At 36.5% G+C, this 7,020-nt stretch overlaps 1 pseudogene; it reads left to right on the forward strand.

Annotated features, from left to right (window-relative positions):
• Window positions 1-230: 230 nt before the first annotated feature.
• LOC116585349 lies at window positions 231-349 on the forward strand (annotated as a pseudogene).
• Window positions 350-7,020: the final 6,671 nt, after the last annotated feature.

Here is a 7,020-nt window from a genome sequence, read left to right on the forward strand (position 1 = left end):
CTGGCTTTGTCCATTCCACCTCTTCTAGGATTCAGGGAGCAATTGAAATCACCTTTACTGCTCAACACAGCTGAATTGAACATGAGTTCTCTCATGTTGTTCTTTGAATATGGTGAATGATAAACATTAGAGCTGCCTCTTACTTTATAGACAGCCAATGCAAATACGCTTTGCCTTTCTCTTCTTTATTTGGTGCAAGACACTTAAATGTCTCTTTTGAAAAGCAAAAGAGCTTTGTGCAGTGGCAGTATCGTAGCCAATGAGGTTTATCTGAGGTGCGATTATTGCTAATTGAAAAGCAAAAGAAATCTATTAAACTTACTAAGATATTATCATCTACATCCCTGTGATGAGATAGCAATACTTTGACCTTAAAGCCCCACTGTATAAATGTAACCAAAATAGAGTAACAATTGTGAAAACTTCAGCTGCGACTTCTGTATTTCCTTTTAATTTGAGGCCGTTTTTAAACTTCCTCAAATATTTTCTTTCTTGATCCACTGTTGCATATATCCTTGTACAACCAAAACTCATCAGACTTCATAAAACATTCTCCATCTACCCTGAGGATAATCTGTGAAAAAAAATATTCAATGATTTCAATCTCTAGAATGGACTTTACGATTTTTGAAAAAAAAAATCTGTTTCCTAAGTATCTAAAAGGAAATTGAAATATAATTTAGCTTACAAAAACAACTCAAACATTTTAATTTGTGAGGTAGGAAACAAAAACATATTTATTTCCTGATCCTGAGAACACAGCAGTGTTTTGAGACCAAACAAAGATGGATGATTTTAATGTGCAGTAAAGTTGAAAAAAAAATGAGAAAGAAAAAAAATAGCAAGATATATGCCATACACACACACACACACACACACACACACACACAGTAAAGACAACCCAATAAAAAACATTCCTCAGAACACATTTCTCATGAGATTCTGGAATTTATGCTGTAAAAGCATATATGGAGTATGTACAAGTTAAGACACAGACAAGTCAATGGCACAACAAAGCAGATCATGGAATGATCACCATCACCATTTCTCCCAAACCCATCCTGGCCGCTTACCAGAGTCTATTGTTCAGGCTGTTCTCAGCCTTCCTAGAGTAATATTTCATATCACTACATGGATGTATATAAGATACACCCTAAAAGTCATGCTTACAGATATTAAGAGCTCAAACAAGGAGCTCTTTTTCATGAGATTTTCACAAACTAGTCATCCTCTTTCTTAATTTGTATCTTATCTATCTTATTATCTATCTTATCTGTCTTATTATGGCTGTGTTTATTGAGAATTGGTTTAATTTTGAAAATATGAAATTATCTAGATTGCCAATATCAAAGCAATTCTATATGCCAATATCAGAGCAATTTTTTAAAAAGGTAACTCAAAAGCATGATGTTTACCTGAATTATCTGGATAGCTCTCAACTTTATAATTCATTCTGTCAGCATGATTTTCATTTCTCTTCTTTATTTTCTATCCCCTGATGCAGGACACCGAGATGTCTCTTTTGGAAAATAGAATAGCACAGAGTTAAACATGGGAGATCTGGAATCATAATGAGTTGCTTAAACTCTATATGCCTCAGTTTCCATATCTATAAAACTGGGGTATTAATGGTATCTGATTCATAAACCTGTATTAAGGATCAAGTGAGGTAAATACAGTAAAGCACTTAGAAAGTAATTGAAAGCAGAGTTATTCATATACTATTATCAGAGTAGCCTTATTGTCAATAGCCAAAAGGTAGAAGCAATTTAAGTGTCCATCAATGGAGGAATGAATAAAGTGTACATAGATGTAGATATAGATACCATAAAATACTGTGCAGTCTTAAAGAAGGAAATTCTTTTTATTTTTTTAAGAGAGAGAGTATGTGGTAAAGGCGGGGAGGGGCAAAGGGAGAAGGAAGAGAGAATCTTAAGCAGGCTCAACGCCCAGCAGGGTCCTGCACAGGACTCCATCTCACAACACTGACATCATAACCTGAGCTGAAATCAAGAGTCATACGTGTAACCCAGAGCCACCCAGGCATCCCAAAAAAGAAGGAAATTCTGACACATGCTATCACATGCACGAACCTTGAGAACATTCTGCTGAGTGAAATAAGCCAGTCACAAAAAGATAAATACTGCCTTATTTCACTTACATGAGGTATCAAGGGTAGTCACACTCATAGAAACAAAGTAGAATGATGGTTGCCAACGACAGGGGAAGGGAGGAATGCGGAGTTGTTGTTTATTGGGTATAGTTTCAGTTTTGCAAGATGAAAAATTCTGGAGACCGATTGCACAACAATGCGCACCTACTAAACATTATTGAATTGTACACTTAAAAATACCTGAGATGGTACTCAAAAAACAAACTGAGTATTGCAGAGAGTGGGGGAGGGTGGTTGGGTTATGGATATTGGGGAGGGTGTATGCTATATGGTGAGTGCTGTGAGGTGTGTAAGCCTGACGATTCACAGACCTGTACCCCTGGGGCTAATAATACATTATATGTTAATTTATTTTAAAAAAACTGAGATGGTAAGTTTTGTTACATGTATTTTACCACAATAAAAAAAAATGAAAAAAAAAAACAGAAAAGGAATTTTTTTTAAGAAGATTTTATTTTACCTTTAAAAAATAACATTTAGAAAGTACATGGCACAGAGAGCTTCAATTAAATTTTCCCTTTCTTTCTCAAATTTTCTAATTCAAGATGAGGCTCTTTTCCACATTCTGTAATCGTGTGTAGATATTTAATAAACATCAGAAGATCCTCTGGGTTCAAATGGAAGCAAGTGATTGATATTTTGTAGAGTTGTTCAGGGGGCCCTGGGTGAGGATAAGCCCTGTGAGGAAGGAAGTGCCTGGAATCAGATATCTAAGCAGGGATCAGAAGCACAAGTGGTGCACTCTGCATGGGGTAACACGAAAAAAGCTGGCAGCCAACCAGTTAGCTATTTATGTAAATGAAGGAGAGCTACTACATACAGATTCTGGTTCCTGATCCAGCAGTGGGTCACTATAAACTCTCTCCAGGCCATAAAAAGGACTAAGAGGTGGACAATTCAAGCACAAGAAGAATAAATAATATCCCTCAGACCCATGGCATTCAAAGCTTCTGTCAACTGTTCTGACGGCGGGGGGCGGGGGGGAGGTACTACTGGGAGCTATAGAGATGCTGAGTGAGAGAATATGACACAAAGTCAAAAGGATACTAAAGTAACCCAGTCACTGGGGAAGGGGTTATAAATTCCAACACCTCGGAGTAAACTCAATAAGAAATATGCAGTGCCGACAGCTAGAAAGAAAAACCCAAAACAAAACAAAAAAAACACCACACAAAATTTCACTGGGGAATATAAAAGTGGTCTTAAAAACCTTGATAAGGACATCTGTCTGTCAAATAAATAAATAAAATCTTTTAAAAAAATTGATAAGAAGAATTCATGTTGTAAAATTTCAAATCTCCTCAATATCACTATAAATTTAATGCAATTCCACTTAAAATTCCAATTCTAAAATTATATAACAAAAGAATAAAGGATGGAATTAAAACTTTAAAGCAAAAATAACTAGACTGTGTAGTTCTGCCATGATACTAGACACAAAGGTCAGTGAAAGAGATTCTACATTTTGTGATGCACCCAAGAATACATAAGGACTCAGAATAGTGAAACACTTTTATAATCAATAAAGAGTAGATTTTTAATAATGGTTGCTTTAAAAATTTGTTAATTTTTTTACTTTAACTCTGGAAAAATACAGTTAGATTCCTAATGTAATGCCAAGTATCAACAAATTTATATATTTCAATATAGTTTATATATATATACTATATATATTTATATATAAACATATATATGTTTATATATTTCAATATAGTATGTATCTTATATCAGAAAAACACAATCAGTGTATTACTTACATAATTTAAAAAACAAAAAAGATTAAAAAAGAACTCAAATGATCAACATATAACTTTGAAAATGTGTTTAAGGGTGCCTGGGTGCCTCAGTTGTTAAGTGTCTGCCTTCAGCTCAGGTCACGATCCCAGAGTCTTGGGATCCAGCCCCGTATCAGGCTCCCTGTTCCACGGGGAGCCTGCTTCTCCCTCTCCCACGCTCCGGTTGGTGTTCCCTCTCTCACTGTCTTTCTGTCTGTCAAATAAATAAATAAAATCTTTAAAAAAATAATAGTGTTTAAACTCATTACAATTTAGAACATGCAGGTTAAAATAATGAAATAAAAATTTAGCCCATCACATTGAAATTTAATAGTGTAAATACTATTAAGAGTCCAAGAAAAAGGGTGTTTCCCTTAACTGCAAGTGAGAATTTAAATTAGTATTATCTTTCAAGGAGCAATTTGGCAATATGCTTCCAACGTGTTAAAAAATGTTTAGACTTGCCTCCTTTCCTCTGCCATCTTGGTCTGTGCAGTTGACTGTTCCCTGCCATGTCTTCTTACCAGACTTTCAGGGTCAAGCAATTCCTAGCCAAGAAACAAAAGCAGAATTGTCCATTCCCCAGCAGATTTGGATGAAAACTGGTAATAAAATCAGTTACAACTCCAAGAGGAAATATTGGAGAAGAACCAAGCCAGCCAAGTCTATAAGGGATCACACATGAGATAGCACACAAATTTATGCTGCATGAAGTCACATGTTCATACACTATCACTCAGTAAACATCACTACTACCTGAACGATAGATATGTTTTATCAGGGAAATGATTTTTCTGTTACTTTGCTTCTGCACCTGTAGGTTGATTCAGCAATAAATATGTGAGAACTTCTGTTTAAAAAAAATTTAGACTTTTTCACCCAGCTTCCGCCTCCAAAAATATGTGAAGACATAATGAGGACTTTAATCTAGAAATATCATGAACTATGTAACTGGAGATACAAATTATTTTTCTGCTGCAAAACACCCAGGAACGTTGGATTAAAAATAAACTTATTTTTTTAAATACTGGTGGAAAGAATGAGGGGAGGGAGAGGGAAAGATAAGGGAGAACTGTAAAACAAAACAAATTCATTTATGAGCTAAAACTTCCGCAGCCCCAGAGGGGTTCGTTAGTATCAGTAATCAAGGAGCTCTTTTTATTTTTATTTTTTTTTAAGGATTTTGTTTATTTATTTGACAGAGAGAAAGAGATCACAAGTAGGCAGAGAGGCAGGCAGAGGGAGAGAGGGGGAAGCAGGCTCCCCGCTCAATCCCCCACAGGACCACGACCTGAGCTGAAGGCAGAGGCTTTAACCCACTGAGCCACCCAAGTGCCCCAAGGGGCTTTTATTAAAAATAGGAAATACAGGGTGCCTGGGTGGCTCAGTGGGTTAAGCCTCTGCCTTTGGCTCAGGTCATGATCTCAGGGTCCTGGGATTGAGCCCCACATTGGGCTCTCTGCTCAGCAGGGAGACTGCTTCCCTCTTTCTCTGCCAGCCTCTCTGCCTACTTGTGATCTCTGTCTGTCAAATAAATAAAATCATTTTTTAAAAAAAGTAGACAATAGGGGCGCCTGAGTGGCTCAGTGGGTTAAAACCTCTGCCTTCGGCTCAGGTCGTGATCCCAGGGTCCTGGGATGGAGGCCCGCATCGGACTCTATGCTGGGCAGGAGCCTGCTTCCTCCTCTCTCTCTGCCCGCCACTCTGTCTACTTGTGATCTCTGTCTGTCAAATAAATAAATAAAATATTTTTTTTTTAAAGTAGAAAATACATTCAAATGATTCAAGTTTTGAGTCTTATTAAAAAAAAAAAAAAAGAAAGAAAAGAGGTGGGAAGAACACTTTCTCAGAATCTTTCCTCAAACCACTCCCTAGAGGCATCCATTGTTAACCAGTTGCTTGTGTGCCTTCCCACATTCGTGGTACATATGCATCTGCAGACTTACTTTTTTAAGATTTTATTTATTTATTTATTTGAGAGAGATTGAGAGAGCGAGCATGAAAAGTCAGGGGGCGGGAGAGGAGAAGAGGCAGAAGCAGGCTCCGCACTGAGCGTGGAGCCCAACCAGGTTCAATCCCAGGACCCTGGAATCATGACCTAAGACAAAAGCAGACACTTAACCAACTGAGTTACCCAGGTTCCCCTGCAGACTTACTTTTAATCTATATGGAAGTAGGGTATACACACTGTTCTGTACCTTACTTTTTTCACTTAAGATGAGATTATTACATTCCGACTTACAAAGAGCACTCTTGTTCTGTTTAACCAATGCACAATACTCCATTTAATGGCTGACCTTATAATTATTTAACCAATCTCCTGTAGACAGGCATTTAGATTGTTGCCAGTCTTTAACTATTACAATAAAACTTCAATGAATAGCATTAAACAAAGGTCACTTAACACTTAGACAAGTATGTCTGTAGAAAAAGATTCCCAAGAAGTGGAAGGATGTAGAAAGATAGAGCCATTAGATAGATATATACGTATTATTAAGTCATCCTTCTTAGCTGTTGCACCAGTCCACACACTTACCACCTGTGTGAGAGGGCACCTGCTTCCCTAGACTCCTGTCATTATTGTGTTTTATGAAATTTTTGGATATTTGCCCATGTAAGAGCAGAAAAACAACATCAGTGGAGCTTTAAATTTAATTTTTCCTATCACAAATGAGGTCAACTATATTTTCTCAGGTTTAAGGGTCAATTATTTTGCTTTTTCATGAACTGTTGTATCTTTTACTCATTTTGGGTTGTTTTGGGGTTTTTTCTTATTGACTTGATGGATATTTTATATTAAGAAAATTAGCCCTTTTCTTATGATTTGAAAGTATTTTTTCAGTTTTCATTTGTGTCTGACTCTTTTAACAGCTTTATTAAGATACAAGTGATACACAATAGACTCCTCATAGTCAAAGTGTACAACTTGAAAGCTTTTAATACCTATAATTAAGGAACAATTGACTTGCCATAAACAGCATAATTAAAGTATGCAGTTAGGTAAATTTTCACTTACGTATACTTTCATGAAATTGTTACCACAATCAAGAGAAAGAACATATTCGTGGGATG

This window comes from Mustela erminea, chromosome 2, assembly GCF_009829155.1.
Source record: "Mustela erminea isolate mMusErm1 chromosome 2, mMusErm1.Pri, whole genome shotgun sequence".
Classification (NCBI taxonomy): Eukaryota; Metazoa; Chordata; class Mammalia; order Carnivora; family Mustelidae; genus Mustela; species Mustela erminea.